We start from the raw sequence: 23,917 nt of genomic DNA, 5'->3' as shown, positions 1-23,917 counted from the left end.
TACAGGTCATTCTTACCCTCATGTACTGCTTAAAGATGTCAGTGTAACAGACAGGTATTTACAGGTCATTCTTACCCTCATGTACTGTTTAAAGATGTCAGTGTAACAGACAGGTATTTACAGGTCATTCTTACCCTCATGTACTGTTTAAAGATGTCAGTGTAACAGACAGGTATTTACAGGTCATTCTTACCCTCATGTACTGCTTAAAGATGTCAGCTCCAGTGTTCATCTCTACTACGTTATAGATGATAAGTTTACAGTAGGCAGCCAGGAGGTTACGTCTCTTGTGAAGAGCTTCTATCTTCGCTGCCTCGTCATCCTGCTGGCCATCTGTAGATACAACAGATCGTTAGTGGCTGTGTAACAGAGCTCTTATGGGGAGCATCTATCTTGCTGACCATTTAAATAGAGGTAGAACCAGGGACACAAAGCCCGCGACCACGCAGCCCGCGACCACGCAGCCCGCGACACGCAGCCAGCGACACGCAGCCCACGACACGCAGCATCGACACGCAGCCCACGACACGCAGCCCTTAACACGCAGTTGGTTACACGCAGCCCAAACACGCAGCCCACGACACGCAATAAGACACGCAGCCTACTGACAGAAGTTTGCACGCAGGTGTGTGGCAGCCCAGACACGCAGCCCACGACACGCAGCCCACGCAGCAGTCATCACACCTGGTCTATAAACACATGGACACACAGTATGACACACAGTAGTTCTGTCTGACACACAGCCCAGACATCAGCCCTGTACACACAGCCCACGACACACCCACGACACACAGCCCACGACACACAGCACGACACACTGCCACAGCCCCGACACACAGCCCATCACAGACTAAAGACAGCAACACATCACACAGGACACACAGCCCACGAGACACACAGCAGATGGAATTTGGTTAACAGGGTCTTGTCTGGTTCCTGATGACCAAACAAGCTAAAGTGCAAATAAGAAAAAGCAATCCTACTGGAGAAGTTTGGACTGTGTGGTTATCAGTGGTCTGCCTACCTGAGACCAGTTGTCATCATCCTGGTCTATAAACACACAGGATGGTATGAAGGACAGTAGTTCTGTCTGGAACGAGTCATCAGGACTGTAGACCAGCGGTTCCAGTGGTCTGCCTGCCTCCTGAGACCATATGATGACTAAAGACCAGCAACACATCACACAGGATGGTGAACGCCTGGTGGAGAGAGGAGATGGACTGTTGGTTATCAGTGGTCTGTCTCCTTGACCACGTCTTCCTCATCTCAATGGGGTTCCATGAGGATTCTGAGAATTTCATTTAAATCACTAGGATGTGATTAGCTGCTACAGGACAGTACCTGTTCCTTGACGGTTGTGTTGACGTTGGTGAGGTAACGTTGACACATCAGACAGAACATCCGCATCTGTTTCCTCAGGCTCACCATGTCCTCCTACAAAAACAATATTACATGATCAAAACACACACGCCCTCCCCTACAAAACAATATTACATGATCAAAACACACACGCCCTCCCCTACAAAACAATATTATATGATCAAAACACACACGCCCTCCCCTACAAAACAATATTATATGATCAAAACACACACGCCCTCCCCTACAAAACAATATTATATGATCAAAACACACACGCCCTCCCCTACTAAACAATATTATATGATCAAAACACACACACCCTCCTACAAAACAATATTACATGATCAAAACACACATCCTCCTAGATTACATACACATGAGTGAACCATCATAAGACTTGCTGTATAAACCATTGACTAACTCCCCAACCCTAATGCCATTTTCCTAGATAGTAAATAACAGTGAAATGAATGAGAAGGTTCTGAGCTGCCAGTCAGTTGAGAAGTGAGTTGCATACCTTTCTGTGGCTGCCCTCTGAGACCTTGGCCAAGTACCACAGGACAACGTAGTGGGTACACTGTAGAGCATGGACCACTATCTGCTCTGGCATGTCTCCGTTCTCAATGCCCGTGTTGAGCAACTTGAAGTTACTGCTGAACAGATCCCACTGGGACAGGTCATGGGCACTGGGGGAGAGAGAGGAGGGGAGGTTAGAGAGAGGAGGGGAGGTTAGAGAGAGGAGGGGAGGTTAGAGAGAGGAGGGGAGGTTAGAGAGAGGAGGGGAGGTTAGAGAGAGGAGGGGAGGTTAGAGAGAGGAGGGGGGAGAAACAAGAGGAAGAGAGAAAGAAGAGGGAGGGCCTTACTTGTGGAAGGCCGTGATTCTCTTGAGAGTAGACAGGACCTGGTAGGCATCATCATCATCAGGCTCTTCACCCTGAACACAGAGACAGATCAGTATCACCTACACACAAACTGGTCCACTCAGCCCAATAGATTAAACGTAGACTGGAGGTCCTCCCTCTGAGCTCTCTCCTCCCCCTCGCTCACCCGTTGTATGAAGTCCTTTAACAATCTGTTGAATTTGTCCACCAGTTCATTCTTGTTTTCCTCCCTCCCTCATCCCTTCCCCTCACCTCTTGTAAGAAGTCTTCCAGCAGTCTGTTGAATTTGTCCACCAGTTCATTCTCGTTTTCCTCCCTCCCTCATCCCTTCCCCTCACCTCTTGTAAGAAGTCTTCCAGCAGTCTGTTGAATTTGTCCACCAGTTCATCGAGCAGCTGTGACCTGGCGATGTCCACTCTGTTAAAGATGGTGAACTCCTCGTTGCAGAGAGCGTGGTAGGTCTTCGAGCACGCCTCCAGAACCTCTGTGTCCGTGTGTTTCTCCACGATCTCCCTGATCTGACGCAGCAATGCCTCCAAGTGCTAGAAGAAGAGGGAGGGAGTTGGGAAATATGTTTTAGAGATATCAAATGCATAACACTGCCAGACATGTCACAACATTTTGTCAAGTTGAACAGTGCTTTGAAATAGACTCCAGTGTAGGGTCAGGGGTTAGAGTTTGAATTAGACTAGTGTAGGGTCAGGGGTTAGAGTTTGAATTAGACTAGTGTAGGGTCAGGGGTTAGAGTTTGAATTAGACTAGTGTAGGGTCAGGGGTTAGAGTTTGAATTAGACTAGTGTAGGGTCAGGGGTTAGAGTTTGAATTAGACTAGTGTAGGGTCAGGGGTTAGAGTTTGAATTAGACCAGTGTAGGGTCGGGGTTAGAGTTTGAATTAGACCAGTGTAGGGTCGGGGGTTAGAGTTTGAATTAGACCAGTGTAGGGTCGGGGTTAGAGTTTGAATTAGACCAGTGTAGGGTCGGGGGTTAGAGTTTGAATTAGACCAGTGTAGGGTCGGGGTTAGAGTTTGAATTAGACCAGTCCCGGGGTTAGAGTTTGAATTAGACCAGTGTAGGGTCGGGGGTTAGAGTTTGAATTAGACTAGTGTAGGGTCAGGGGTTAGAGTTTGAATTAGACTAGTGTAGGGTCAGGGGTTAGAGTTTGAATTAGACTAGTGTAGGGTCAGGGGTTAGAGTTTGAATTAGACTAGTGTAGGGTCGGGGGTTAGAGTTTGAATTAGACTAGTGTAGGGTCGGGGGTTAGAGTTTGAATTAGACTAGTGTAGGGTCAGGGGTTAGAGTTTGAATTAGACTAGTGTAGGGTCGGGGTTAGAGTTTGAATTAGACTAGTGTAGGGTTGTTAGAGTTTGAATTAGACTAGTGTACCGGGGGTTAGAGTTTGAATTAGACTAGTGTAGGGTCGGGGGTTAGAGTTTGAATTAGACTAGTGTAGGGTCGGGGGTTAGAGTTTGAATTAGACTAGTGTAGGGTCGGGGTTAGAGTTTGAATTAGACTATAGTGTAGGGTCGGGGGTTAGAGTTTGAATTAGACTATAGTGTAGGGTCGGGGGTTAGAGTTTGAATTAGACTATAGTGTAGGGTCGGGGGTTAGAGTTTGAATTAGACTAGTGTAGGGTCGGGTTAGAGTTTGAATTAGACCAGTGTAGGGTCGGGGTTAGAGTTTGAATTAGACCAGTGTAGGGTCGGGGGTTAGAGTTTGAATTAGACCAGTGTAGGGTCGGGGTTAGAGTTTGAATTAGACCAGTGTAGGGTCGGGGTTAGAGTTTGAATTAGACCAGTGTAGGGTCGGGGTTAGAGTTTGAATTAGACCAGTGTAGGGTCAGAGTTTGAATTAGACCAGTGTAGGGTCGGGGTTAGAGTTTGAATTAGACCAGTGTAGGGTCGGGGGTTAGAGTTTGAATTAGACTAGTGTAGGGAGGGGTTAGAGTTTGAATTAGACTAGTGTAGGGTCGGGGTTAGAGTTTGAATTAGACTAGTGTAGGGTCGGGGTTAGAGTTTGAATTAGACTATAGTGTAGGGTCAGGGGTTAGAGTTTGAATTAGACTATAGTGTAGGGTCAGTTAGAGTTTGAATTAGACTAGTGTAGGGTCGGGGTTAGAGTTTGAATTAGACTAGTGTAGGGTCGGGGTTAGAGTTTGAATTAGACTAGTGTAGGGTCGGGGTTAGAGTTTGAATTAGACTAGTGTAGGGTCGGGGGTTAGAGTTTGAATTAGACTAGTGTAGGGTCGGGGGTTAGAGTTTGAATTAGACTATAGTGTAGGGTCGGGGGTTAGAGTTTGAATTAGACTATAGTGTAGGGTCGGGGTTAGAGTTTGAATTAGACTATAGTGTAGGGTCGGGGTTAGAGTTTGAATTAGACTAGTGTAGGGTCGGGGTTAGAGTTTGAATTAGACCAGTGTAGGGTCGGGGGTTAGAGTTTGAATTAGACCAGTGTAGGGTCGGGGGTTAGAGTTTGAATTAGACCAGTGTAGGGTCGGGGTTAGAGTTTGAATTAGACCAGTGTAGGGTCGGGGGTTAGAGTTTGAATTAGACCAGTGTAGGGTCGGGGGTTAGAGTTTGAATTAGACCAGTGTAGGGTCGGGGGTTAGAGTTTGAATTAGACCAGTGTAGGGTCGGGGGTTAGAGTTTGAATTAGACTAGTGTAGGGTCGGGGGTTAGAGTTTGAATTAGACTAGTGTAGGGTCGGGAGTTAGAGTTTGAATTAGACTAGTGTAGGGTCGGGGGTTAGAGTTTGAATTAGACTAGTGTAGGGTCGGGGGTTAGAGTTTGAATTAGACTAGTGTAGGGTCGGGGTTAGAGTTTGAATTAGACTAGTGTAGGGTCGGGGTTAGAGTTTGAATTAGACTAGTGTAGGGTCGGGGTTAGAGTTTGAATTAGACTAGTGTAGGGTCGGGGGTTAGAGTTTGAATTAGACTAGTGTAGGGTCAGGGGTTAGAGTTTGAATTAGACTAGTGTAGGGTCGGGGTTAGAGTTTGAATTAGACTAGTGTAGGGTCGGGGTTAGAGTTTGAATTAGACTAGTGTAGGGTCGGGGTTAGAGTTTGAATTAGACCAGTGTAGGGTCGGGGGTTAGAGTTTGAATTAGACTAGTGTAGGGTCGGGGGTTAGAGTTTGAATTAGACTAGTGTAGGGTCGGGGGTTAGACCTTCTCTAGTCGTCCTGTGGTGTAGATATCCAGGTCAAAGAACTGAGGGAGCTGCAGCAGGTTGGTCACCTTTTCTGAATCTATGGAGTACTGAAACAAAGAGAGGCAGCACACTCACACACAGTACTGCAGGCAGGGGAAACAGACTAGAACACAGGTTTATTACAGAGGGTAGTGGGGGTGAAGGTGTAGTGTCCTACTTTGGCCAGCAGAGGAGGCAATGTCACAGCAAACAGCTCTGTCATCCTGGTCCTGTCATCTAGCTGGGTCTTCTTCTCCTTCGCTGTCATCACCTGGGGGGTAGGGGGGAGAAATAGTTGCCGTTTCTCTTTTGCTAAGTGGAAGGCAAGAAAAATAAGAAGAGAATGTTGATGCCCAGTCTCAAGTCTCTCACCCTCTTCCCAGTTCCACGGCCTACAGGCGGGTGGCACTCTGCAGCCTGGCGCACCGTACACAGCATTATCTCTATGAGAGCCGTCTCCTGTCTGTCTGTCAGGGCTACACACACCAGATATATGAGAGACAAGGTATAGGGGTTATGGGTCAGAGGTCAAGAATAGAGGTCAGAGATCATACCTTCCTCCCCTGGCACGGGGTCATCCAGTAGCAGGCTGGTCATACACTCCCAGTCCTTCAACAGGTCTGCTCCACTCTCCCACAGAGAGTCCACCAGGTACGCAGCGTGCTCATGGAGCTGAAACATGCAGAGACGGGCAGAGTGTGGGTGGTTTTTCCCCCAGTGAGTGTTGTAAGTACGCTGCATGTTCATGGAGGGAGAGAATGTGTGTGACGCGGTGTGTGTTTGTACCTCGCTCTCCAGGAAGAAGAAAACAGTAGTTTTGATGAGGTTGGCGTTGGGGCTTTGTCTTCCTCTCCTCTTGGGGGCGCCCTCCTCTTCCGGTTCCCGCGTACTGAACAGTCTGGAGAGAAGTTACTGGTATTAGATATAGAAATATAAAACTATCAAAGTATATAAACCTCAGCTCGACATTTGCCCAGACTACATAAAACAGACAAGGAATATGTCTACGCCAGAAAAAACAGATCCCAGATCTACAAACCTCTCTCTCATTCTGCTGCTTCCTCAAGTTCTCATGCCTGTACTCTCCTCCACACACTCCCATTCTCCTCCTGCCTGCCCTGTGTCCTTCTCTTATCCTAACCTCTCTACCTTCCTGTCTTCAGCTCTCTGCACGCTCCATTACTGTTACAGGGTAGAAACCAGACATGATGGCAGGACAATGTCTTGAGATGCAACACATTGATCTGACTTCAGAGAAAAGACATGACAGAAGAACGTGTCACAATGGATTCAATAAAAATAAACCAAATCCTACTTCTTGAAGAGGAACTCCCCGGCTGCTATGGCGACCGGTCGGTGGGCGGAGTAGACCAGGTGATAGACGCTCTCACAGTCCTCCGGGCTCAGTACCTCATCTGTACTACTGTAACACACACACACACACACACACACACACACAGTACAGATTAAACACACACATTAAAACACACCTCCATATCCACTGTGATAGCTGAACTGTAGCAACTTACTGTAGTACCAGAGTGAGCAGTTTAATTGCTTGTACTGCGACATCGTACTCCTTGTCTAAAGTCATGGAGACGATGCGGTCCTGTGAAGAGGAAATTAATGACAAAGATTTCATATTTAGCTGAAATACTTCTCAAATTAACCAGGGCGCAGCAGTAGGTTAGTCAGAAAATACACTACATGGCCAAAATTATGTGGACACGAATTTGTTGAACATCTCATTCATGGGCATTAATATGGAGTTGGTCCCCTCCTTTGCTGCTATAACAGCCTCCACTCTTCTGGGAAGGCTTTCCAATAGGTGTTGGAATATTATGCTGGGACTTGCTTCCATTCAGCCACAAGAGCATTAGTTAGGTCGGGCACTGATTTTGGGCGATTAGGCCTGGCTCGCGTTCCAATGCATCCCAAAGGTGTTCGATGGGGTTGAAGTCAAGGGCTCTGTGCAGGCCAGTCAAGTTCATCCGCACCGATCTCAACAAACTTTCTGTTTGGACCTCGCTTTGTGCACGGGGGCAATATGCTGAAACAGGAAAGGACCTTCCCCAAACTGTTGCCACAAAGTTGGAAGCACAGAATCATCTAGAATGTCATTGTATGCTGTAGCATTAAGATTTCCCTTCAGTGGAACTAAGAACCATGAAAAACAGCCCCAGATCATTATTCCTCCTCTATCAAACTTCTAAGTTGGCACTATGCATTCGGGCAGGTCGTGTTCTAATGGCATTTGCCAAACCCAGATTCGTACGTCGGACTGCCAGAAGGTGAAGCATGCTTCGTCACTCCAGAAAAGGCATTTCCACTGCTCCAGAGTCCAGTGGAGGCGAGCTTTACACCACTCCAGCAGACGCTTGGCATTAAGCATTGGGGAGCTTAGGATTGTGTGCGGCTGCTCAGCCATAGAAACCCATTTCATGAAAACCGCGACAAACAGTCTTGTGCTGACGTTGATTCCAGCAGGGCAGAAATGTAACAAACCGAATTGCTGAAAAGGTGGCATCCTATGACGGTGCCACGTTGAAAGTCACTGAGCTCTTCAGTAAGACCATTCTACTGTCAATGTTTGTCTATGGAGATTGCATGGATGTGTGCTCGATTTTATACACCTGTCAGCAATAGTTGTGGTTGAAATAGCAGACTCTAGTAATTTGAAGGAGTGTCCACATACTTTTGGCAATGTAGTGTACCTACTCAAAATCAACAGGGCATTGTAGTGGATTAGCTGTAGTGCATCCAGTATGGTTGAGTGGTTGTCAGACATGGTCTTGTGTGGGGCTCAGTTGGTATAGCATGGTACTTGCAACATTTTGTTCCCACTGGGCAAACCCATATGAAACTGTAAGTCGCTTTGGATAAAGAGTCTGCTCAACGGCAAAGAAAGTTATGAAAGTTTAGCCTCAGGGTAACCAGTTGTAGTGTGTTGATGTGTCCACCAGGTGGCGCTCTGACCTTGAAGCGGCTGGTGAACAGCTCCAGTCTGGTGTTCAGTTCTCTGTTGTAGTAGAGACCCTGCAGCGCTGTCAAACATTTCAAACGCACCTCACCTTGCTACACACACACACACACACACACACACACACACACACACACACACACACACTGGAATTACACACACAAATATAAATATATATAAACTCATTAGTCGCACACACTCTTGACTCAAACACCTTGCTAACAACGCATGCATACACACTCGCTCCCCCCCCTCCTCACCTTGTCATGCATGGTCCAGCCTACGTATTTCAGGTAGCTGTCGTTGAGGAAGGCGTCACTGTAGAGCTTCATCCACATTCCTATCTCCTCTATAGTGATAGCTCTGATCTCAGCTATGGCATCACTGTAACAAGACATACACCTGTCATCATCATATCTTCTATACAGGGGGTGAATGTATCTATTATCATTTCTGTGATGGAACAATGGATAGGCCACGTACCGATATCTGTGTACAAACACACCCTTGAATATAGCATTCATCATGTTCTCAATTTCGTCCTGATTTTCTTGAAGCTGAAATTAGAACGAGGAATCAGTAAGAAAACATTTTGATCAGGGTTCACCAGGCTGGATGGATGTGATTATTCACCAAGAAGAGCAAGACAACCAAACACCACAGAAGAGACAGCTAGTATAGTTACCAAGACAACCAAACACCACAGAAGAGACAGCTAGTATAGTTACCAAGACAACCAAACACCACAGAAGAGACAGCTAGTATAGTTACCAAGACAACCAAACACCACAGAAGAGACAGCTAGTATAGTTACCAAGACAACCAAACACCACAGAAGAGACAGCTAGTATAGTTACCAAGACAACCAAACACCACAGAAGAGACAGCTAGTATAGTTACCAAGACAACCAAACACCACAGAAGAGACAGCGAGTATAGTTATAATTAGTGAAATGTTGTAGTAGTAGGAGCCGGCAGATGGAAGCCCAGTGGGACATAGTGTTATGTAAGCCAGGACACAGACATTGATGCCAGATCAGCCACAGGGCCTAGTATGTATGTATGTATGTATGTATGTATGCATGCATGCATGTATGTATGCATGTGTGCACGTGCCTGTCCGTTCCTCCCCCCGCGACCGCCCCTCCGAACTGACTACTTATGCTCCTCAGGCATGTCTTCACGTATCCTCATCTCTAAATTGGAACACCTCTTGTTAGGCTGCTGAAAGTGGGTAATGTGAGTGTTTTATGAAGCAGGTTCTCAGAAGCAACGATATTAGCCAACACTAAAGAAAATGTGAGCCAAACTAACCCTAAACCAAGGGCCCAAGAAGCCTTACACAGTTCCCCAACAAGGACCCCTAACCCTAACCCCCTAGCCGGAGGAGCCTAACCCTTACCACCAACCCAGGAGGAGCCTAACCCTTACCACCAACCCAGGAGGAGCCTAACCCTTACCACCAACCCAGGAGGAGCCTAACCCTTACCACCAACCCAGGAGGAGCCTAACCCTTACCACCAACCCAGGAGGAGCCTAACCCTTACCACCAACCCAGGAGGAGCCTAACCCTTACCACCAACCCAGGAGGAGCCTAACCCTTACCACCAACCCAGGAGGAGCCTAACCCTTACCACCAACCCAGGAGGAGCCTAACCCTTACCACCAACCCAGGAGGAGCCTAACCCTTACCACCAACCCAGGAGGAGCCTAACCCTTACCACCAACCCAGGAGGAGCCTAACCCTTACCACCAACCCAGGAGGAGCCTAACACTGACCACCAACCCAGGAGGAGCCTAACCCTTACCACCAACCCAGGAGGAGCCTAACACTGATCCCTAACCCAGGAGGAGCCTAACCCTTACCACCAACCCAGGAGGAGCCTAACCCTTACCACCAACCCAGGAGGAGCCTAACACTGATCCCTAACCCAGGAGGAGCCTAACCCTTACCACTAACCCAAGAGGAGCCTAACCCTTACCACCAACCCAGGAGGAGCCTAACCCTTACCACTAACCCAAGAAGAGCCTAACACTGATCCCTAACCCAGGAGGAGCCTAACCCTTACCACCAACCCAGGAGGAGCCTAACCCTTACCACTAACCCAAGAAGAGCCTAACACTGATCCCTAACCCTTACCACTAACCCAGGAGGAGCCTAACACTGATCCCTAACCCAGGAGGAGCCTAACCCTTACCACTAACCCAGGGTAGTCTAACACTGACCCCATCCCTCTCACCTCTTTGCGTTTCTGCAGCAGTAGCTCCAGCCGGTCGTTGGCTCTCTTAGCGACCATCTTGTTTCTCTCTGTCTCGTACTGCCGCTGTGTGTTGTCCATGTTGATGCTCAGGTTCAGAGCTACATTCACCAGGGCTGTCATCAGCTTCATAGCTACATACACACACAGTTAATCAGCGTACCCGTGTGCCCAGGGAAGATGGAAATAAACGACCAATACAGACAGACATATCCCCGACCACACCCATTCTCTCTCCCTTACCTGCCAGTGTGCTGGTGTGCCTGAAGGCTCGGACCTGTGAGTCCGACAGTCCGGTGAGGAGCGATATGACCGTGTCCATGAGGTACTCATCATAGATGATGCTGTACTGACACTGTCTCACCAAGACAGCAATGAACTCACAGAAACTACCCTTAAACTTCTTCCACAGCGGACCTGCCATGGTCAGAGGGTAGTCTCCGCTGTCCTATAGAGGGGGAGGAGGGTGGAGAGAGAGAGAGAAGGTTTATGGGAGTTATGGCTTCACTATTGCATGCAACTCAAAGAGAGGGTAATGACATTTAACTGAAACTGGTACATTTCAGGTGACAAGACTAAACTTCAACCCAGAGTGATGCACCTACCACATCTCACACACACACAAAACCTACCTCGTCAAACTCCTCTGTCATCCTCCTGATGATCTCAGAGTTCTGCATGTTTCGGAACATCTCTCCACTGACCACTCCTTTACAGCCAGAACACTGGATGAAGAAGTTGATCAGGTCTAGCAGAGCCATGTCCCTGTCGGTTTTATATGCCTCAATCCAGTCATCCACCACAGACTGGAGCCAGGACAAACAGCAGAGATAGACAATAAGTACAACTAAAACAGTCCCAGAGGTTCAACTCCAATAAATCTGATCTGGTCATTAGATAATCAAATAAACTATTGGCCTGTTAAAGGGCCTAGCCAGTTCTGTGTGTAGGCTCTCATTCATTGTTTATATATATATATATATATATATATACACACACTAACCTGCATGGCGCTCTTGCCCATCTTGACAACCTCAAACAGCATTAGGTTCTCCATGCCATTCTCATGGTAGTGGCCGTTCATCCTCCCTGCTCCTTTACCCTTCTCTCCTGTCACCTTCTTCCCCTTCTTACCCCCCTGGGATGGGAGGGAAATCAATAAAGGGTTAAACAGCATAATGCTTACTAATATGGCCAGAGACAGTAACTTGGGGAAGAGGTTCTAATGCTGTGCTGTAGAGCGTGGGGAAGAGGTTCTAATGCTGTGCTGTAGAGCGTGGGGACGGGGTTCTACTGCTGTGCTGTAGAGCGTGGGTAAGGGGTTCTACTGCTGTGCTGTAGAGCGTGGGTAAGGGGTTCTACTGCTGTGCTGTAGAGCGTGGGTAAGGGGTTCTACTGCTGTGCTGTAGAGCGTGGGTAAGGGGTTCTAATGCTGTGCTGTAGAGCGTGGGTAAGGGGTTCTAATGCAGTGCTGTAGAGCGTGGGTAATAGGTTCTAATACTATGCTGAGAGGGTGGGGAAGAGGGGTTCTAATGCTGTGCTGTAAGCGTGGGTAAGGGGTTCTAATGCTGTGCTGTAGAGCGTGGATAAGGGGTTCTAATGCTGTGCTGTAGAGCGTGGGTAAGAGGTTCTAATACTATGCTGAGAGGGTGGGGAAGAGGTTCTAATGCTGTGCTGTAGAGCGTGGGAAAGGGGTTCTAATGCTGTGCCGTAGAGCGTGGCGAAGGGGTTCTAATGCTGTGCTGTAGAGCGTGGGGAAGGGGTTCTAATGCTGTGCCGTAGAGCGTGGCGAAGGGGTTCTAATGCTGTGCCGTAGAGCGTGGCGAAGGGGTTCTAATGCTGTGCGTAGAGCGTGGCGAAGGGGTTCTAATGCTGTGCCGTAGAGCGTGGCGAAGGGGTTCTAATGCTGTGCCGTAGAGCGTGGGTAAGGGGTTCTAATGCTGTGCCGTAGAGCGTGGGTAAGGGGTTCTAATGCTGTGCCGTAGAGCGTGGGTAAGGGGTTCTAATGCTGTGCCGTGGGGAAGGGTTCTAAGCGTGGCGTAAGGGGTTCTAATGCTGTGCCGTAGAGCGTGGGTAAGGGGTTCTAATGCTGTGCCGTAGAGCGTGGGTAAGGGGTTCTAATGCTGTGCCGTAGAGCGTGGGTAAGGGGTTCTAATGCTGTGCCGTAGAGCGTGGGTAAGGGGTTCTAATGCTGTGCCGTAGAGCGTGGGTAAGGGGTTCTAATGCTGTGCTGTAGAGCGTGGTTAAGGGGTTCTAATGCTGTGCTGTAGAGCGTGGTTAAGGGGTTCTAATGCTGTGCTGTAGAGCGTGGGTAAGGGGTTCTAATACTATGCTGTAGAGCGTGGGTAAGAGGTTCTAATACTGTGTTGTAGAGCGTGGGAAGGGTTCTAATGCTGTGTTATAGAGCGTGGGGAAGGGTTCTAATACTGTGTTGTAGAGCGTGGGGAAGAGGTTCTAATACTATGCTGAGAGGGTGGGGAAGAGGTTGTAATACGTGCTGTAGAGCGTGGGGAAGAGGTTCTAATACTATGCTGTAGAGCGTGGGGAAGGGTTCTAATACTATGTTGTAGATCGTGGGGAAGAGGTTCTAATACTGTGTTGTAGAGCGTGGGGAAGAGGTTGTAATACTGTGTTATAGAGCGTGGGGAAGAGGTTGTAATACTATGCCGTAGAGCGTGGCGAAGGGGTTCTAATGCTGTGCCGTAGAGCGTGGCGAAGGGGTTCTAATGCTGTGCCGTAGAGCGTGGCGAAGGGGTTCTAATGCTGTGCCGTAGAGCGTGGGTAAGGGGTTCTAATGCTGTGCCGTAGAGCGTGGGTAAGGGGTTCTAATGCTGTGCCGTAGAGCGTGGGTAAGGGGTTCTAATGCTGTGCTGTAGAGCGTGGGTAAGGGGTTCTAATGCTGTGCCGTAGAGCGTGGGTAAGGGGTTCTAATGCTGTGCCGTAGAGCGTGGGTAAGGGGTTCTAATGCTGTGCCGTAGAGCGTGGGTAAGGGGTTCTAATGCTGTGCTGTAGAGCGTGGGAAGAGGTTCTAAATGCTGTGCTGTAGAGCGTGGGTAAGGGTTCTAATGCTGTGCTGTAGAGCGTGGTTGGGGGGTTCTAATGCTGTGCTGTAGAGCGTGGGTAAGGGTTCTAATACTGTGCTGTAGAGCGTGGGGAAGAGGTTCTAATACTATGCTGTAGAGCGTGGGTAAGAGGTTCTAATACTATGTTGTAGAGCGTGGGTAAGAGGTTCTAATACTATGTTATAGAGCGTGGGTAAGGGGTTCTAATGCAGTGCTGTAGAGCGTGGGTAATAGGTTCTAATACTATGCTGAGAGGGTGGGGAAGAGGTTGTAATACTATGCTGTAAGCGTGGGGAAGAGGTTCTAATACTATGCTGTAGAGCGTGAGAGCGTTGGGAAGAGGTTGTAATACTGTGTTGTAGAGCGTGGGGAAGAGGTTCTAATACTGTGTTGTAGAGCGTTGGGAAGAGGTTGTAATACTGTGTTATAGAGCGTGGGGAAGCGTAGAGCGGGGAAGGTTCTAAGGCTGTAGAGCGTGTAAGGGGTTCTAATGCTGTGCTGTAGAGCGTGGCGTAAGGGGTTCTAATGCTGTGCTGTAGAGCGTGGCGAAGGGGTTCTAATGCTGTGCTGTAGAGCGTGGGTAAGGGGTTCTAATGCTGTGCCGTAGAGCGTGGGTAAGGGGTTCTAATGCTGTGCTGTAGAGCGTGGGTAAGGGGTTCTAATGCTGTGCTGTAGAGCGTGGGTAAGGGGTTCTAATGCTGTGCTGTAGAGCGTGGGTAAGGGGTTCTAAATGCTGTGCCGTGGGTAAGGGGTTCTAATGCTGAGCGTGGGTAAGGGGTTCTAATGCTGTGCTGTAGAGCGTGGGTAAGGGGTTCTAATGCTGTGCTGTAGAGCGTGGGTAAGGGGTTCTAATGCTGTGCTGTAGAGCGTGGGTAAGGGGTTCTAATGCTGTGCTGTAATGCGTGTAAGGGGTTCTAATGCTGTAGAGCGTGGGTAAGGGGTTCTAATGCTGTGCTGTAGAGCGTGGTTAAGGGGTTCTAATGCTGTGCTGTAGAGCGTGGGTAAGGGGTTCTAATGCTGTGCCGTAGAGCGTGGGTAAGGGGTTCTAATGCTGTGCCGGAGAGCGTGGGTAAGAGGTTCTAATACTATGTTGTAGAGCGTGGGTAAGAGGTTCTAATACTATGTTATAGAGCGTGGGGAAGAGGTTCTAATACTGTGTTATAGAGCGTGGGGAAGAGGTTCTAATACTATGCTGAGAGCGTGGGGAAGAGGTTCTAATACTATGCTGTAGAGAGGTTGAAGAGGTTGTAATATGCTGTAGATACTGTGTTGTAGAGCATGGGGAAGAGGTTCTAATACTATGCTGTAAGCGTGGGGAAGAGGTTCTAATACTATGCTGTAGAGCGTGAGAGCGTTGGGAAGAGGTTGTAATACTGTGTTGTAGAGCGTGGGGAAGAGGTTCTAATACTGTGTTGTAGAGCGTTGGGAAGAGGTTGTAATACTGTGTTGTAGAGCGTGGGGAAGAGGTTCTAATACTGTGCTGTAGAGCGTGGCGAAGGGGTTCTAATCCTGTGCTGTAGAGCGTGGGTAAGGGGTTCTAATCCTGTGCTGTAGAGCGTGGCGGAGTTCTAATGCTGTGCTAGAGCGTAGTTAAGGTTCTAATACTATGCTGTAGAGCGTGGGGAAGAGGTTCTAATACTATGCTGTAGAGCGGAAGGGGGAAGAGGTTCTAATACTATGCTGTAGAGCGTGGGGAAGAGGTTCTAATACTGTGTTGTAGAGCGTGGGGAGAGGTTCTAATACTATGCTGTAGAGCGTGGGGAAGAGGTTCTAATACTATGCTGTAGAGCGTGGGGAAGAGGTTCTAATACTATGCTGTAGAGCGTGGGGAAGAGGTTCTAATACTATGCTGTAGAGCGTGGGGAAGAGGTTCTAATACTATGCTGTAGAGCGTGGGGAAGAGGTTCTAATACTATGTTGTAGAGCGTGGGGAAGAGGTTCTAATGCTGTGCTGTAGAGCGTGGGGAAGGGGTTCTAATGCTGTGCTGTAGAGCGTGGGGAAGGGTTTAATAATGCTGTGCTGTAGAGCGTGGGGAAGGGGTTCTAATGCTGTGCTGTAGAGCGTGGGGAAGGGGTTCTAATGCTGTGCTGTAGAGCGTGGGTAAGGGGTTCTAATGCTGTGCTGTAGAGCGTGGGAAGAGGTTCTAATGCTGTGCTGTAGAGCGTGGGGAAGAGGGGTTCTAATGCTGTGCTGTAGAGCGTGGGTAAGGGGTTCTAATGCTGTGCTGTAGAGCGTGGGAAGGGGTTCTAATGCTGTGCTGTAGAGCGTGGGGAAGGGGTTCTAATGCTGTGCTGTAGAGCGTGGGTAAGGGGTTCTAATGCTGTGCTGTAGAGCGTGGGTAAGGGGTTCTAATGCTGTGCTGTAGAGCGTGGGTAAGGGGTTCTAATGCTGTGCTGTAGAGCGTGGGGGTTCTAATGCTGTGCTGTAGAGCGTGGGTAAGGGGTTCTAATGCTGTGCTGTAGAGCGTGGGTAAGGGGTTCTAATGCTGTGCTGTAGAGCGTGGGTAAGGGGTTCTAATGCTGTGCTGTAGAGCGTGGGTTAGGGGTTCTAATGCTGTGCTGTAGAGCGTGGGTAAGGGGTTCTAATACTGTGCTGTAGAGCGTGGGGAAGGGGTTCTAATCCTGTGCTGTAGAGCGTGGGTAAGGGGTTCTAATGCTGTGCTGTAGAGCGTGGGTAAGGGGTTCTAATGCTGTGCTGTAGAGCGTGGGTAAGGGGTTCTAATGCTGTGCTGTAGAGCGTGGGTAAGGGGTTCTAATGCTGTGCTGTAGAGCGTGGGTAAGGGGTTCTAATGCTGTGCTGTAGAGCGTGGGTAAGGGGTTCTAATGCTGTGCTGTAGAGCGTGGGTAAGAGGTTCTAATGCTGTGCTGTAGAGCGTGGGTAAGAGGTTCTAATACTGTTGTAGAGCGTGGGTAAGAGGTTCTAATACTGTTGTAGAGCGTGGGTAAGAGGTTCTAATACTGTTGTAGAGCGTGGGGAAGAGGTTCTAATACTATGTTGTAGAGCGTGAGGAAGAGGTTCTAATACTATGTTGTAGAGCGTGAGGAAGAGGTTCTAATACTATGTTGTAGAGCGTGGGTAAGAGGTTCTAATACTATGTTGTAGAGCGTGGGTAAGAGGTTCTAATACTATGCAGTAGAGCGTGGGGAAGAGGTTGTAATACTGTGTTGTAGAGCGTGGGGAAGAGGTTGTAATACTGTGTTGTAGAGCGTGGGGAAGAGGTTCTAATACTATGCAGTAGAGCGTGGGGAAGAGGTTGTAATACTGTGTTGTAGAGCATGGGGAAGAGGTTGTAATACTGTGTTGTAGAGCATGGGGAAGAGGTTCTAATACTATGTTGTAGAGCGTGGGGAAGATGTTGTAATACTGTGTTGTAGAGCGTGGGGAAGAGGTTCTAATACTATGCTGAGAGGGTGGGGAAGAGGTTCTAATACTGTTGTAGATCGTGGGGAAGAGGTTCTACTACTATGCTGTAGAGCTTGTAATGAGGTGTGTATAACTTGGGTAAGAGTCATACTTTTCCTTTGGTTGGGTTGATACTGACATCAGGAGCCTCAGAGAAGTCTGTGTCTGAGGAGAAACGGGTGTCCGTATCCCTGGCAAAAACACACACACACATATATTAGAAACAGTTTGCTGCATGCTGGTTGACACATACACAATGAAAGTAGCCACTTACTGAGGATAGTGGAACTCCGACGGTAACTCTGGTGCCGCTATCATTTCTCTAACATGTCTGATCCAACTGAAATAAGAACAGACCTCAGATCCTCAGCGTCCACAAGGTAGCGTAGGACCTGGAGGAGAAAACAGAAGAGAATGCATGGGTATTGGGCTCACATTCAGAGAAGACGGGAGAGAGAGGAGTTATATGATAACCTGCAGATCAACTTCTACAAAATACACATTGCATCCTCTTGAACAGGCCTCAATATCTGCCTGTGGCTCATCAAGGAGAAAAAAAATAAACAAAAATATTGCTTTCACATGGTAACAGGGGGCGGGCTCTATCCCCTCTGTCATGCACAGCTGTGAGCTCATTGGCTCTCTCGCTCTTTGGTTTCCAGGAAACGTCACCCAGGGCTGGACATAGGAACTTCCCCCCCATGACCAAATAAAGGATTGTCAGATCCACCCTCCACTAGAGACACCAGTAGACATATAAAAGGCAAATAGCAGAGAGCAACAAGAGTGGTATACTCAACCATCATTAACAAAATTATAAAGATCAAATATGATCTTTTTATTTTAATTTTACGAATCAACAATATTGTCAATACTAGTATGTCATCAGGACAGGTGTGTTGAACTACAGGAGGCCAAAGTGAGCCTAGGAGCGACTCTATCCTGGGTGTGTCTTATTGACAGTCGGGGAATACTGTACTATGAAGGATTACAATAGAAGTGTGTCAATCAGAAAATTGAAAATTGTAACGACCAACGAGAAATGAATTGCACTTGACAGTACAATAAAACTGCTCGTGTCTGTACATACAACCAGTTTGTGCTTTTTTTGTGTGCCGGATTGCAGGCTGATTAAAGTTTTGCGGGGGAGAAGTGGGGCATCTACCCTCACTAACCAGTGAGAAGTATGGAATGAAAAGTAGGTGGATTCAGACTAAACTTTAAAACGCTAATGTATATAGCTAAGTACCTGAGAGAATATCCCATGGGCTCGAATGTGAACGCGTCAATTCCAATACACATTCGACTTATTTCATTGAATCTAAAAGCCATCCTTGCAGGCAAAATTCATACATAATACATACAGCTACAACTGTACTGCAACGCAATAACATAGCATTAGCAAGCAACATCCTGTGCATCTTATTGCATAAGCGGAGACACCCGTGAGACAGTACACTGACTGGCTGGCTGGTTGACAGACGCGAAGCCTTGATGATGGGGACTGAAAAAGTGGCGCCAAACCCGGGTCCCTGAGCAACACAAAGCGCGTAAATAACTACATTATTGATAGCTGCCAACGTCGAAATAACCAACAGAGAGCATCCTGAACTAGACTAGCTACAATTGTCTAGGTAGTGTGACAGCCGCTCTTGGGCTTGTTCGGTGACGGTCACTGTCATGATCAGACAGCGGTATCCCGGCGAGGGATTGCCCAGACTGGCTAGCTGAAGAAGCTAGCTAAACACCGGCTGTCATCAGAAAGTTACCCTTAACGTTAAGTACATTAAAATAACAACTTGCCTTCCGTGGATAACATTAAATTGTATCATTCAAGTAACGTCAGTTACTTTTCTGTAAGCTAAGCAGCTACAGTACATACAAGGCAAAAAACACTCGTGAAATTATCTCCATCTTAACTGGGTAGCTAACTGACGTTAGCATAGCATAGCTGCCATTCTCCATCTTGTTAAGTTAGCTAGCTAGTTTCCTGGCTAGTTAGCCAACTAGCCATGTTAGCGCCCCGTCCTGGACCGCTGGCTGCAATCGAACGGAGTTCGGATAGCCAGCCATCTTCTCAATAAAACAGTGGATATTTAGCTAGTTAGCTAATACCATGTGGCCCTCAAAGTTCGTGTAAAGAGCTAAATTAGCTTGTTTAATGCAACCCACTTGTTGTGGAACAACAATACAACCATATAGTTACATAAAAACACCTGGTCCTTACGTCCTCCATCTTGCCTCGGGAGTTTCGATACTGTAACGTTACCTAGCTAACGTTAACTCCCAAGTGGAAAAAAAACATTTAAATGGACGTAAACAAACACTTTATTGCATATTAGCCTTGCTAACTAGCTATCTACGTTTCAATGAAGTGAGTCTACTTCTCGGTATGCATAACACAGATTCACGATAAACTAGACACAAAAAGTAGCCTACAGTGGCTAGCTTACGACTTTCCATGGCTAGCAGTCTCCGTACTTCTAGCCTGTTAGCTAGCATGAGAAGCTAGCTACCAACAAAATTGCTACAAACCAACTAACTTCGAGATTCCACTCCGCCATTTTATAACTTACCCCGTTATTCAATTTATTTCCAAACGAGTCACTGCTTTGTTGAGTCGCTATCTGTTCCTGTTTTGATATAACCACGATTTCCGCAAATGAGTTTGAAACTGGCGGTCAGAGGCGGTTTTGGACGCTCTCTCAGTTTCACCCCGCCACTTGCTCCGTAGTAGGGTTTGTTGTTTCGACAACGAGGGGGGAGGAAAACTCCTGGTGTACAGCTGCCCTCTAGCGGCCAGAGGAAATACGTCCGTAGCCCCGTGACGATGGGGGATCTGACACCTAGCGGTTATTTACAACGTGTGCAGCTGCCAGCGACCAGCAAGTACGTGACAGATGGGGGTGGGGATGGCCCTACCACAGAGTTTCTGAACCCAGAGGCGCAACATCAAATAAAATAAAATTGTATTAGTCACATACATGGTTAGCAGATGTTATTGCGAGTGTAGCGAACAATTCCACAATAACTACTTAATACACACAAATCTAAGTAAAGAATGGAATAAGCAATGAGGATGAGCAATAACAGAGCGACATAGGCAAGATGCAATAGATGTTATAAAATACAGTATATACATATGAGATGAGTGATGCAAGATATGTAAACATTATTAAAGTGGCATTATTAAAGTGACTAGTGATCTATTTATTAAAGTGGCCAATGATTTCAAGTCTGTATGTAGGCAGCAGCCTCTTTATTTATGTATTTAGTTCACCTTTATTTAACCAGGTAGGCAAGTTGAGAACAAGTTCTCATATACAATTGCGACCTGGCCAAGATCAAGCAAAGTAGTTCAACACATACAACAACACAGAGTTACACATGGAGTAAAACAAACATACAGTCAATAATACAGTATAAACAAGTCTATATATGATGTGAGCAAATGAGGTGAGATAAGGGAGGTAATGGCAAAAAAAAGGCCATGGTGGCAAAGTAAATACAATATAGCAAGTAAAACATGACGAGGATTGGTAGGATGGTCAGTTTTACAAGGGTATGTTTGGCAGCATGAGTGAAGGATGCTTTGTTGCGAAATAGGAAGCCAATTCTAGATTTAACTTTGGATTGGAGATGTTTGATATTGGTCTGGAAGGAGAGTTTACAGTCTAACCAGACACCTAAGTATTTGTAGTTGTCCACGTATTCTAAGTCAGAGCCGTCCAGAGTAGTGATGTTGGACAGGCGGGCAGGTGCAGGTAGCGATCGGTTGAAGAGCATGCATTTAGTTTTACTTGTATTTAAGAGCAATTGGAGGCCACGGAAGGAGAGTTGTATGGCATTGAAGCTTGCCTGGAGGGTTGTTAACACAGTGTCCAAAGAAGGGCCAGAAGTATACAGAATGGTGTCGTCTGCGTAGAGACTCACCAGCAGCAAGAGCGACCTCATTGATGTATACAGAGAAGAGAGTCGGTCCAAGAATTGAACCCTGTGGCACCCCCATAGAGACTGCCAGAGGTCCGGACAGCAGACCCTCCGATTTGACATACTGAACTCTATCAGAGAAGTAGTTGGTGAACCAGGCGAGGCAATCATTTTAGAAACCAAGGCTGTCGAGTCTGCCGATGAGGATGTGGTGATTGACAGAGTTGAAAGCCTTGGCCAGATCAATGAATACGGCTGCACAGTAATGTTTCTTATCGATGGCGGTTAAGATACCGTTTAGGACCTTGAGCGTGGCTGAGGTGCACCCATGACCAGCTCTGAAACCAGATTGCATAGCAGAGAAGGTATGGTGAGATTCGAAATGGTCGGTAATCTGTTTGTTGACTTGGCCTTCGAAGACCTTAGAAAGGCATGGTAGGATAGATATAGGTCTGTAGCAGTTTGTGACAAGAGTGTCCCCCCCTTTGAAGAGGGGGATGACCGCAGTTGCTTTCCAATCTTTGGGAATCTCAGACGACACGAAAGAGAGGTTGAACAGGCTAGTAATAGGGGTGGTAACAATTTTGGCAGATAATTTTAGAAAGAAAGGGTCCAGATTGTCTAGCCCGGCTGATTTGTAGGGGTTCAGATTTTGCAGCTCTTTCAGAACATCAGCTGAACGGATTTGGGAGAAGGAGAAATGGGGAAGGCTTGGGCGAGTTGCTGTAGGTTAGTGATGGCTGTTTAGATGGCTGTTGAGATAGAAGCTGTTTTTCAGTGTGCAGAGGCTCCCTGGTTCGAGCCTAGGTAGGGGCGAGGAGAGGGATGGAAGCTATACTGTTACATACGCCAAGGAACTTAAAACTTTCCACCTGCTCCACTGCTGTCCCGTTGATCTGGATAGGGGGGTGCTCCCTCTGCTGTTTCCTAAAGTCCACAATCATCTCCTTTGTTTTGTTGACGTTGAGTGAGAGGTTGTTTTTCTGACACCATGCTCAGAGTGCCCTCACCTCCACCCTGTAGACTGTCTCGTCATTGTTGGTAATCAAGCCTACGACTGTTGTGTCGTCTGCAAACTTGATGATTGAGTTGGAGGTGTGCATGGCCATGCAGTAGTGGGTGAACAGAGAGTACGGGAGGGGGCTTAGCACACACCCTTGTTGGGCCCCAGTGTTGAGGATCAGCGAAGTGGTGATGTTGTTTCCTACCTTAACCGCCTGAGTGTGGCCCGTCAGGAAGTCCAGGGCATAATTGCACAGGGCAGGGTTGAGACCCAGGGCCTCTAGCTTAATGATGAGCTTGGAGGGTACAATGGTGTTGAATGCTGAGCAATAGTCAAAGAACAGCATTCTTACATAGGTATTCCTCTTGTCCAGATGGGTTATGGCAGTGTACAGTGTTATGGCGATTGCATCGTCTGTGGACCTATTGGGGCGGTAAGCAAATTGAAGTGGGTCTAGGGTGACAGGTAGGGTGGAGGTGATATGATCCTTGACTAGCCTCTCAAAGCACTTCATGATGACAGAAGTGAGTGCTGCGGGGCAATAGACATTTAGTTCAGTTACCTTTCTTTCTTGGGTACAGGAACAGTGGTGGCCTACTTGAAGCATGTAGGGACAGCAGACTTGGATAGGAAGAGAATGAATATGTCTGTAAACACACCAGCCAGCTGGTCTGCGCATGCTCTGAGGACGCGGCGAGGGTTAACACTTTTAAATGTCTTACTCGCGTCGGCCACAGAGAAGGAGAGCTCACAGTCCTTGGTGGCGGGCCGCGTCAGTGGCACTGTAATATCCTCAAAGCGGGAAAAGAAGGTGTTTAGTTTGTCTGGAAGCTAGACGTCGGTGTCCGTGGCGTGGTTGGTTTTCTTTTGAAGTCCGTGATTGTCTGTAGACCCTGCCAAATACGTCTTGTGTCTGAGCCGTTGAATTGCGAGGAACGCTTGCAAAACAGATCAAGCCGACCAAGCCAGGGTTTGAGAAGTCAATGAGAAAAGTGAACAATTCTTCTTTAGTCGTAAGTAGTTGATCGTGTTACAATTCCAACGTCATGAAAGTGACAAACTGACAAAAACAACTTTATATCGAAGGACCGTTAGACACGATGACACGTTGCTGCGCCTACAAGTGTGATCAGGGACTTCTATTGGAGAAGCAGTTTCTGCCTATCTTTATACTGTACATTCTTTGCCCCTGCAGTCAATGGTGTGGCCAAAGCTCAATACTTGTAGAATCTCAATTACATTTCCTTGACTCCTCTTTTCCTCTTTCCTCAAAATCCATTGGAGGAGAAAGTCAGAGGGGAGGGACATCTGGAGTCAATGAAATCCAATTGCGATTATCCCATTGTGGGAGGAAAAAGCTTCCCCCTCCTTCCTTGTCTCATTTCCTTTATTAGAACTGTTTCAGAACCTGAAGACATCATTTGTGTAAGAAGTTGCAGACACAGTTGAAGTCGGAAGTTTACATACACTTAGGTTGGAGCCAATTAAACTTGTTTTTCAACCACTCCACAAATTTCTTGTTAACAAACTATAGTTTTGGCAAGTCGGATACGGCATCTACTTTGTGCAAGACACAAGTCATTTTTCCAACAATTGTTTACATACAGATTATTTCACTTATAATTCACTGTATCACAATTCCAGTGGGTCAGACATTTACATACGCTAAATTGACTGTGAATTTAAACAGCTTGGAAAATTCCAAAAAATGTCATGGCTTTAGAAGCTTCTGATAGGCTAATTGACCTTATTTGAGTCAATTGGTGGTGTACCTGTGGATGTATTTCAAGGCCTACCTTCAAACTCAGTGCCTCTTTGCTTGACATCATGGAAAAATAAAACTAAATCAGCCAAG

The 23,917-nt window shown here is 47.3% G+C and overlaps 1 pseudogene; it reads right to left on the bottom strand.

Annotated features, from left to right (window-relative positions):
- Positions 1-19,910, bottom strand: part of LOC112257010 — a 30,202-nt pseudogene extending 10,292 nt beyond the window's left edge.
- Positions 19,911-23,917: the final 4,007 nt, after the last annotated feature.

The sequence above is a fragment of the Oncorhynchus tshawytscha genome, linkage group LG08 (genome assembly GCF_018296145.1).
Source record: "Oncorhynchus tshawytscha isolate Ot180627B linkage group LG08, Otsh_v2.0, whole genome shotgun sequence".
NCBI lineage: Eukaryota > Metazoa > Chordata > Actinopteri > Salmoniformes > Salmonidae > Oncorhynchus > Oncorhynchus tshawytscha.
This window is presented reverse-complemented; position numbering and strand designations above follow the sequence as displayed.